Source organism: Oncorhynchus nerka, linkage group LG17 (assembly GCF_034236695.1).
Source record: "Oncorhynchus nerka isolate Pitt River linkage group LG17, Oner_Uvic_2.0, whole genome shotgun sequence".
In the NCBI taxonomy this organism is placed as follows: Eukaryota; Metazoa; Chordata; class Actinopteri; order Salmoniformes; family Salmonidae; genus Oncorhynchus; species Oncorhynchus nerka.
In genome coordinates this window covers 42,998,862-43,010,212 of record NC_088412.1, presented here as the reverse complement: position 1 = coordinate 43,010,212, position 11,351 = coordinate 42,998,862, and positions in this window count along the sequence as shown.

Genomic DNA, 11,351 nt, shown 5'->3' with positions numbered 1-11,351 from the left:
ACCCAATACATCACCGGGGCCGAACTTCTGCCATTCAGGACTTCTATACCAGGTGATGTCAGAGGAAGGCCTTAAAAATTGTCAAAGCCTCCAGCCATCCCAGTCGCAGACTGTTCTCTCTGTTACCGCATGGCAAGTGGTACCAATGCAACAAGTCTAGAACCAACGGGACCCTGAAAAGCTTCTACACCCAAGCCATAAGACTGCGAAATAGCTAGTTAAATAGTTAACCAAATAGCTACCCGGACAATCTGCATTGGCCCCTTTTTGAACTAACTTTTTTGACTCATCACATACGATCTGTCACTTTATCCCTAGTTTTTGTACATATCTACCTCAATTACCGCATATCAGTACTGGTACCCCCTGTACCAAGTTATCGTTAATCATTGTGTATCTATTATTACTTTTATTATTATGTGTTTTTACTTTTCTATTATTACTCTATGTTCTTTCTCTGTGCAGTGTTGGCAAGGTCCGTAAGTCAGCATTTCACTGTTTGTCCACACCTGTTGTTTACGAAGCATGTGACGAATAACGTTTGATTTGAAGTTTTCCAGGCAGCAACCTGTGTTTGTTTTCTCCCTTTCCCTCTGGCAATAACAGGGTGGAGTACAACAGTGGACTAACACCCTTTAACCACATATGGAACACCTTTAGTGAGGTCGATAACGGCATATTAACCAACACAGAAATATACATCTGGTCAAATGTTTGTGTTGTAAGCAAAGTTCCCTCAATATCCTTGGGGCACTGTGGAAATTTCAGCTCTGCTGTCTGTCCAACTTCCAGCCCGCGTTTACTGTGAACACTGAGGCTGTACCAGCTTTAAGTTCCAGTTTTAACAATGGCCAAGTAGGCAACTGTGGCTATTTAATCATAATGTAGGCCTACCAGAGTGGCCTACCATAAAACAAACAATGGAGAAAATGCATCTCATAACATTTTAACATGGAAATAGCTGTTCTATCATTCAGCCTATAGTTGCAGCCAATATGTGGTGTTCAACGTAGGCCTACATTCCATGAGACTTTTGAAAAAAACATGCAGGGTTTGACATGAACCTGTTTATCCACTTGTCCTTCAGACAAGGAGGTGTTGTTTGATACAAGAAACCACTTTACAAAATTAAATGCATTATTATTCCCCATACCATTATTACAGAGAATCAGAACAATTATGTTACCCTCTGCCTTTTGGATACTTAGCTTATTCAAACCTGTCTGAAAATACAACAATGCCCATTTAAGACATAAAAATGCTCTTTACCTGACTCACTTTTCAAAGCTGTCTAGAAATATAGAAATGTTTTGTGCTCTTGTAGGAAGAAATTACTCCTCTATTGCTGACTACAGATAATCTATAACTGGGATAATAACTAACTAATTACCAAAGGATTTGAACAAAATGTGCACATGTGGTTACATGGAGCTCTCCCTTAGATCTCAAAACAAGCGCATCTACTCACGACCGCTCATGCTTTTAACAGTCCAGTTCAAAGTAAATGGCACAGATCCGTATATAGCAATGCTCTATTTGCATATAGAGTGGGGCAAAAAAGTATTTAGTCAGCCACCAATTGTGCAAGTTCTCCCACTTAAAAAGATGAGAGAGGCCTGTAATTTTCATCATAGGTACACTTCAACTATGACAGACAAAATGAGAAAAAAATAATCCAGAAAATCACATTGTAGGATTTTTAATGAATTTATTTGCAAATTATGGTGGAAAATAAGTATTTGGTCACACGGCTTCTCTCCAAGTGTGAGTGATGTTGTTGCATGTGTGTGTGTGTCTGATTCTCTTACCTTGGCCTGCTGTAACTATATATGTGAGTGAATGTGATGTTAGTAAAATTCCTGAACTAAGTGTTTTCATCATTCTAGATTGCAGCAGGTAGCAACAAGAAGAAGCGCTGCGATGTGTGTGGACCAAGAAGGACTGGAAGACACAGTACACATGCATCAAGTGCAAGAAATACAGTTGCAACACACACACACACAGTAAAACTCTGTCCCTCATGTGGTGTGTAGACCAGCCTTAATTTGTGTAATTTCTATAAAATACTGTATGTGAAATTTGTCCTTCCAATTTGTTCAGTTCAAACCAATAAACATCAATAGTGATGAAAACCTTGATCAATATTAACATGATTTCTAATAGATTTTTAAAAACAAAAATCACATTTTATTTAAAAAAACAAATAGCGCTTTTATTGATATATGATATCTAGCAGAGGTAAATAGCAAATATTAACCATGTATGCTGTCTATATTGCATGTAATTGATATGTCTAATTGATATGATATGTCTACGTTTTTACGTACATTGTTCTGGCTGTATTGTTTTAAAAACCCAATAATGTTGTGGGTCCATCAGACCCGTGGACATTGGGTGAATAACAAAAACATGAACCCCAAACAAGGATTAAAAAAATAATAGTTCATCATTTGAGGTAGGCTATATGATCACATCGGTAATAGACCCGTTGTTGTATTACTGGTAAAAACACAGCTGGCTGAGCATAAATATTCTGCAATATTAAAAAAGACCCAAGGCGCTAATAATAACAACAACGCAAGCCTATATATACACTTTCCTACTCCTTCATTACTGCTGCAGTGCTTGTTGTAGCGCTGAGTGGAAATAGGAAGAATGAACATTTTATGACTTATAAAAGTGTTGAATTACAAGGTGTTGACAGTGCTGAGTAAGAACTTAAACATGAGCTCACTCATAAAAACAGCATTGCTTTACTGTATTCGTTGACAGTCTCGCTCTAGTCATGGTTCTTAACATTTTGAAATCTCACAGGATCAACTTAGCTCTAGCTTTCTTGTGTGCCTGCTACATTACTGCAGACATGACCATCTAAGCCATCCTATTGGCCAGCGGTAGGCCTATAGTGCACTTGATTTGTTTACCTGGGCCCACCGGGAAGGCAGAGTTTGAACATTCACACACATGAAATAGTAAAAAAAATGGAACATTGGTTATAAGCTGTGTTAGTGTGTTTTAGGTCGCTGTGTTAACTGGGTTTTAGGCAGAGTTAGCAGTGTTAAGGCTATGTTGACTATTTTAGAAGGCTATGTTGACTATTTTAGAAGGCTGTGTTGACTATTTTAGAAGGCTGTGTTGACTATTTTAGAAGGCTGTGTTGACTGTTTTAGAAGGCTGTGTTGACTGTGTTAACTGTGTGAGCTGCAGCTCGGGGCCTCTGCCAGGTGTTTCAGAAGAATGGGGACGAGGGGGAGGGGTAGAAGGGAGGGAAAGGGGAGAGCGGAGTGAGGACAGGCTTTGTGTGAGATCCAGATCCAGGGGGCCACAGCAATTAAAGGAGAACAGACCGGGGGAGAGCAGAGTGAGGGGAGAGGGACAGGGGGCAAGAGGGGGTAACAAGCTCTAGGGGGGACAAGCTCTAGGGGAGCCTGTTCATGACCCTACTCCACACCCCCTCCACACACTGCTACTTGTTTCTGCCTTTGAGGCTGAAGCTCCTTTGCAGATTTGAACTCACATATGATAGCCTCCTATTGGTGACAAAAGGGACTTACACCACAGTCAGTTATTCAAGACAGTACAACGCTTGCACAGAACCATAAAGGGTTAAGCAGTGACTTGAGAGTGTTGATCAGAGGCCAAGACTTAGGTCTACATGACTGGATGATTTGACTTTGAAGAACCTCTTTCAAAATTGGGGAGTCCCTCAGCTTCAGTCCTTTCTGTGGTGCTACACACACACACACACACACACACACACACACACACACACACACACACACACACACACACACACACACACACACACACACACACACACACACACACACACACACACTTTACCGTTACAGAGTAAACAATTTATCTACATTGTTGATGTGAGGTACTAATGTTCTAGAACCGGAGTGATTGTCATCGAGTTGGACCTGTGGATTACAAAATAGAACATTATTACTCTGTTATACCATGCACTTTATGATATGTGCCCCATAACCTAACTCTGCATTTACTCTAATGCATTGTGTCTGGCGTATCGATCTGGAATTCTACATTATGCATTACACTGCCCTTTTCATACCTTTCTAAGCATATTAATCAGTGGTTAAACTGCATTGCACAGGGAAACATGACTTTTGTATTGATACAAAACATCTACTGGCATATCAACGCACTATAATGGTTTTGTATTGTGTTTCATATTTTCTTTGTGAGGTTCTTGATATAGTCAAAACAGCAGAAGTATATGTGACTTTTCCTGTAGCTTTGCATTGTTGTTGTTGTATTTAACGTTTGAATGACATCACATTCTGTAACAATGTGTGGCTGTCCATTCCATCCCAAGAACACACAAAGTATACATGACTTACCTCGTACTAAGAAACCAAGGGCAGTAGCCTGTTAATGTTGATAAAGTCCTTTAATTCCACTATGAGGGGAGTCTGTCAGTTCTCAATTCTACCTACCCGTCCCTCTTAGTTTAAGCAGAGGAGTGAGCCTGGCTCTCTGGTGCTGTGGCCTTAAACGCTTCACTCACTCATAGTACACAGGGGCGCCACCTAGGCCCTCAGCATGGAAATCCACATTTTTTGACGGACTCGAATAAACTTTCTGCTTAGATGCATTGTCTTTATCTGTTATTCTGTCCTTTGTATTGGTCTACAACAAAGACCGGATTCATGTTACACAATGATTCTGAAGGTAGCCTACAACACGAAACAAAACTTTTATGAGAGTGACCTAAATTCACTTGAATCCGAATCCTGTCAACAAAAATCATTAGAAGTTGTTGTTAGGTCATTGTGAGTAATATAGTTTTACAAAATGTTTTGTTCAGGTTAGGAGGCTTGCTAGGTTGTCCCCCTATTGGGCCTACCCTGTGCCTGTGAGATCAGTGGTAGGCTTACTATGGATAAAAGTTGCCCTTAGGTACAGATCTACACTCTTAGAAAAAAATAGCTGTTTAGAACCCAAAAGGGTTCTTTGGCTGTCCCCATAGGAGAACGCTTTGAATCAAATCAAAATCAAATCAAATCAAATTGATTTATATAGCCCTTCGTACATCAGCTGATATCTCAAAGTGCTGTACAGAAACCCAGCCTAAAACCCCAAACAGCAAGCAATGCAGGTGTAGAAGCACGGTGGCTAGGAAAAACTCCCTAGAAAGGCCAAAACCTAGGAAGAAACCTAGAGAGGAACCAGGCTATGTGGGGTGGCCAGTCCTCTTCTGGCTGTGCCGGGTGGAGATTATAACAGAACATGGCCAAGATGTTCAAATGTTCATAAATGACCAGCATGGTCTAATAATAATAAGGCAGAACAGTTGAAACTGGAGCAGCAGCACGGCCAGGTGGACTGGGGACAGCAAGGAGTCATCATGTCAGGTAGACCTGAGCCATGGTCCTAGGGCTCAGGTCCTCCGAGAGAGAGAAAGAAAGAGAGAAAGAGAGAATTAGAGAGAGCACACTTAAATTCACACAGGACACCGAATAGGACAGGAGAAGTACTCCAGATATAACAAACTGACCCTAGCCCCCCGACACATAAACTACTGCAGCATAAATACTGGAGGCTGAGACTGAGACAGGAGGGGTCAGGAGACACTGTGGCCCCATCCGAGGACACCCCGGACAGGGCCAAATAGGAAGGATATAACCCCACCCACTTTGCCAAAGCACAGCCCCCACACCACTAGAGGGCTTTCTTCAACCACCAACTTACCATCCTGAGACAAGGTTGAGTACAGCCCACAAAGATCTCTGCCACGGCACGACCCAAGGAGGGGGGGGGGCGCCAACCCGGACAGGATGATCACATCAGTGACTCAACCCACTCAGGTGACGCACCCCTCCCAGGGACGGTATGAGAGAGCCCCAGTAGTAAGCCAGTGACCCAGCCCCTGTAATAGGGTTAGAGGCAGAGAATCCCAGTGGAAAGAGGGGAACCGGCCAGACAGAGACAAGGGCGGTTCGTTGCTCCAGAGCCTTTCCGTTCACCTTCCCACTCCTGGGCCAGACTACACTCAATCATATGACCCACTGAAGAGATGAGTCTTCAGTAAAGACTTAAAGGTTGAGACCGAGTTTGTGTCTCTGACATGGGTAGGCAGACCGTTCCATAAAAATTGAGCTCTATAGGAGAAAGCCCTGCCTCCAGCTGTTTGCTTAGAAGTTCTAGGGACAATTAGGAGGCCTGCGTCTTGTGACCGTAGCGTACGTGTAGGTATGAGCAAGCCCAAGTAATGCTTTGTAGGTTAGCAGTAAAACCTTGAAATCAGGCCTTGCTTTGACAGGACGCCAGTGTAGGTAGGCTAGCACTGGAGTAATATGATCACATTTTGGGTTCTAGTCAGGATTCTAGCAGCCGTATTTAGCACTAACTGAAGTTTATTTAGTGCTTTATCCGGGTAGCCGGAAAGTAGAGCATTGCAGTAGTCTAACCTAGAAGTGACAAAAGCATGGATAAATGTTTCTGCATCAATTTTGGACAGAAAGTTTCTGATTTTTGCAATGTTACGTAGATGGAAAAAAGCTGTCCTTGAAATGGTCTTGATATGTTCTTCAAAAGAGAGATCAGGGTCCAGAGTAATGCCGAGGTCCTTCACAGTTTTATTTGAGACGACTGTACAACCATTAAGATTAATTGTCAGATTCAACAGAAGATCTCTTTGTTTGAAGAACCCTTTTTGGTTCCAGGTAGAACCCTTTTGAGTTCCATGTAGAACCCTTTACATAGAGGCTTCTACATTGAACCCAAAATAGTTCTACCTTGAAGAACAGCCGAAGAACCCTTTTGGAACCCTTTTTTCTAAGAGTGTAGGATCAACATAAAACTGACCTTCGATCAGTATCTTGGGGGAGCATCAGTGATACAAAGCGGGTTGATGGGAACAAAGGCCTTTCGTTGTGTCATTTGTGTCACACTGAATTAGACCTGGACAAAGGGGCCAGAGGCCTAGAAGCACACTGAATACTGCCTGAAGATGAATGGGGTATCATCACTCACAAACATACCCCCATGCACACGCGCAAACTCACGCACACACTCCTTAATGAGTGAAAACCTATTGAAATAATGCACCCACTAAACAAAAGCTTGGCTGATATGTATTGACCAATAGGATAACCAGTCTCATGGCATTTTGATTCCGTACTCTACCTACATGACATCTGTAGGTATATGTACAAATGTGTACAATTGTTCTGGTACTAAGTACAAGTGTGGGGGGAAAAAATTGCATGAAGCAGTACGGGACCACAAACAAACTTGAATCATCACCTTTCTTGTCTTTACATCTTTAAACGCATCTAAAGCAAAGGTAACCAGCAGTAAGTTGTCATATTTCACAAGAATAGATTGGATTTCATGAAATATTAGCATCTCACAATGAACTTTAACACAAACAACCACGTCTGAACAGTATACACTGAGTACACCAAACATTGGGAACACTTTCCTAATATTGCCCTCAGAAACAGCCTCAATTCGCCGGGGCATGGAATACAAGGTGTTGAAAGCATTCCATAGGGACGCTGGCCCATGTTGACTCCAATGTTTCCCACAGTTGTGTCAAGTAGGCTGGATGTCCTTTGGGTGGTGGACCATTCTTGATACACATGGGAAACTGTTGAGGGTGAAAAACCCAGCAGCGTTGCAGTTCTTGACACACTCAAACCGGTGCACCTGGCACCAACTACCATACTACCATACCCCATTCAAAGGCACTTAAATATTTTGTCTTTCCCATTCACTTTCTGAATGCCACACATACACAATCCATGTCTCAATTGTCTCAAGGCTTAAAATTCCTTTTTTTAACCTGTCTCCTCCCCTTCGTCTACACTGACTGATGTGGATTTAACAGGTGCCATCAATAAGGGATCATAGCTTTCACCTGGATTCCCCTGGTCAGTCTATGTTATGGAAAGATCATGTGTTCCTAATGTTTGTACACTCAGTGCAACCTCTACGTAACATTAGGTCACCCTCACAGGAACATTCCCTTGATGTTTGGCCCATTTCACACTCAAAACCTTAGTGGAAGAAGACACCTGGAGTGCGTTTGCTATCTCATGAGCTCCTTCCATTACATCGAAGGACACCATTTCCCCTGGATCAATATCCAATCTATCTAGGTCAAACATTACATTTACATTACATTTAAGTCATTTAGCAGACGCTCTTATTCAGAGCGACTTACAAATTGGTGCATTCACCTTATGACATCCAGTGGAACAGTCGTGCATCTAAATCTTTTAAGGGGGGGGTGAGAGGGATTACTTTATCCTATCCTAGGTATTCCTTAAAGAGGTGGGGTTTCAGGTGTCTCCGGAAGGTGGTGATTGACTCCGCTGTCCTGGCGTCGTGAGGGAGTTTGTTCCACCATTGGGGGGCCAGAGCAGCGAACAGTTTTGACTGGGCTGAGCGGGAACTGTACTTCCTCAGTGGTAGGGAGGCGAGCAGGCCAGAGGTGGATGAACGCAGTGCCCTTGTTTGGGTGTAGGGCCTGATCAGAGCCTGGAGGTACTGAGGTGCCGTTCCCCTCACAGCTCCGTAGGCAAGCACCATGGTCTTGTAGCGGATGCGAGCTTCAACTGGAAGCCAGTGGAGAGAGCGGAGGAGCGGGGTGACGTGAGAGAACTTGGGAAGGTTGAACACCAGACGGGCTGCGGCGTTCTGGATGAGTTGTAGGGGTTTAATGGCACAGGCAGGGAGCCCAGCCAACAGCGAGTTGCAGTAATCCAGACGGGAGATGACAAGTGCCTGGATTAGGACCTGCGCCGCTTCCTGTGTGAGGCAGGGTCGTACTCTGCGGATGTTGTAGAGCATGAACCTACAGGAACGGGCCACCGCCTTGATGTTAGTTGAGAACGACAGGGTGTTGTCCAGGATCACGCCAAGGTTCTTAGCGCTCTGGGAGGAGGACACAATGGAGTTGTCAACCGTGATGGCGAGATCATGGAACGGGCAGTCCTTCCCGGGAGGAAGAGCAGCTCCGTCTTGCCGAGGTTCAGCTTGAGGTGGTGATCCGTCATCCACACTGATATGTCTGCCAGACATGCAGAGATGCGATTCACCACCTGGTCATCAGAAGGGGGAAAGGAGAAGATTAATTGTGTGTCGTCTGCATAGCAATGATAGGAGAGACCATGTGAGGTTATGACAGAGCCAAGTGACTTGGTGTATAGCGAGAATAGGAGAGGGCCTAGAACAGAGCCCTGGGGGACACCAGTGGTGAGAGCACGTGGTGTGGAGACGGATTCTCGCCACGCCACCTGGTAGGAGCGACCTGTCAGGTAGGACGCAATCAAGCGTGGGCCGCGCCGGAGATGCCCAACTCGGAGAGGGTGGAGAGGAGGATCTGATGGTTCACAGTATCGAAGGCAGCCGATAGGTCTAGAAGGATGAGAGCAGAGGAGAGAGAGTTAGCTTTAGCAGTGCGGAGCGCCTCCGTGATACAGAGAAGAGCAGTCTCAGTTGAATGACTAGTCTTGAAACCTGACTGATTTGGATCAAGAAGGTCATTCTGAGAGAGATAGCGGGAGAGCTGGCCAAGGACGGCACATTCAAGAGTTTTGGAGAGAAAAGAAAGAAGGGATACTGGTCTGTAGTTGTTGACATCGGAGGGATCGAGTGTAGGTTTTTTCAGAAGGGGTGCAACTCTCGCTCTCTTGAAGACGGAAGGGACGTAGCCAGCGGTCAGGGATGAGTTGATGAGCGAGGTGAGGTAAGGGAGAAGGTCTCCGGAAATGGTCTGGAGAAGAGAGGAGGGGATAGGGTCAAGCGGGCAGGTTGTTGGGCGGCCGGCCGTCACAAGACGCGAGATTTCATCTGGAGAGAGAGGGGAGAAAGAGGTCAGAGCACAGGGTAGGGCAGTGTGAGCAGAACCAGCGGTGTCGTTTGACTTAGCAAACGAGGATCGGATGTCGTCGAACTTCTTTTCAAAATGGTTGACGAAGTCATCTGCAGAGAGGGAGGAGGGGGAGGGGAGGAGGATTCAGGAGGGAGGAGAAGGTTGCAAAGAGCTTCCTAGGGTTAGAGGCAGATGCTTGGAATTTAGAGTGGTAGAAAGTGGCTTTAGCAGCAGAGAGAGAAGAGGAAAATGTAGAGAGGAGGGAGTGAAAGGATGTCAGGTCCGCAGGGAGGCGAGTTTTCCTCCATTTCCGCTCGGCTGCCCGGAGCCCTGTTCTGTGAGCTCGCAATGAGTCGTCGAGCCACGGAGCGGGAGGGGAGGACCGAGCCGGCCTGGAGGATAGGGGACATAGAGAGTCAAAGGATGCAGAAAGGGAGGAGAGGAGGGTTGAGGAGGCAGAATCAGGAGATAGGTTGGAGAAGGTTTGAGCAGAGGGAAGAGATGATAGGATGGAAGAGGAGAGAGTAGCGGGGAGAGAGAGCGAAGGTTGGGACGGCGCGATACCATCCGAGTAGGGGCAGTGTGGGAAGTGTTGGATGAGAGCGAGAGGGAAAAGGATACAAGGTAGTGGTCGGAGACTTGGAGGGGAGTTGCAATGAGGTTAGTGGAAGAACAGCATCTAGTAAAGATGAGGTCGAGCGTATTTCCTGCCTTGTGAGTAGGGGGAAGGTGAGAGGGTGAGGTCAAAGAGGAGAGGAGTGGAAAGAAGGAGGCAGAGAGGAATGAGTCAAAGGTAGACGTGGGGAGGTTAAAGTCGCCCAGAACTGTGAGAGGTGAGCCGTCCTCAGGAAAGGAGCTTATCAAGGCATCAAGCTCATTGATGAACTCTCCGAGGGAACCTGGAGGCGATAAATGATAAGGATGTTAAGCTTGAAAAGGCTGGTAACTGTGACAGCATGGAATTCAAAGGAGGCGATAGACAGATGGGTAAGGGGAGAAAGAGAGAATGACCACTTGGGAGAGATGAGGATCCCGGTGCCACCACCCCGCTGACCAGAAGCTCTCGGGGTGTGCGAGAACACGTGGGCAGACGAAGAGAGAGCAGTAGGAGTAGCAGTGTTGTCTGTGGTGATCCATGTTTCCGTCAGTGCCAAGAAGTCGAGGGACTGGAGGGAGGCATAGGCTGAGATGAACTCTGCCTTGTTGGCCGCAGATCGGCAGTTCCAGAGGCTACCGGAGACCTGGAACTCCACGTGGGTCGTGCGCGCTGGGACCACCAGATTAGGGTGGCCGCGGCCACGCGGTGTGGAGCGTTTGTATGGTCTGTGCAGAGAGGAGAGAACAGGGATAGACAGACACATAGTTGACAGGCTACACAAGAGGCTACGCTAATGCAAAGGAGATTGGAATGACAAGTGGACTACACGTCTCGAGTGTTCAGAAAGTTAAGCTTACGTAGCAAGAATCTTATTGACTAAAATGATTAAAATGATACAGTACT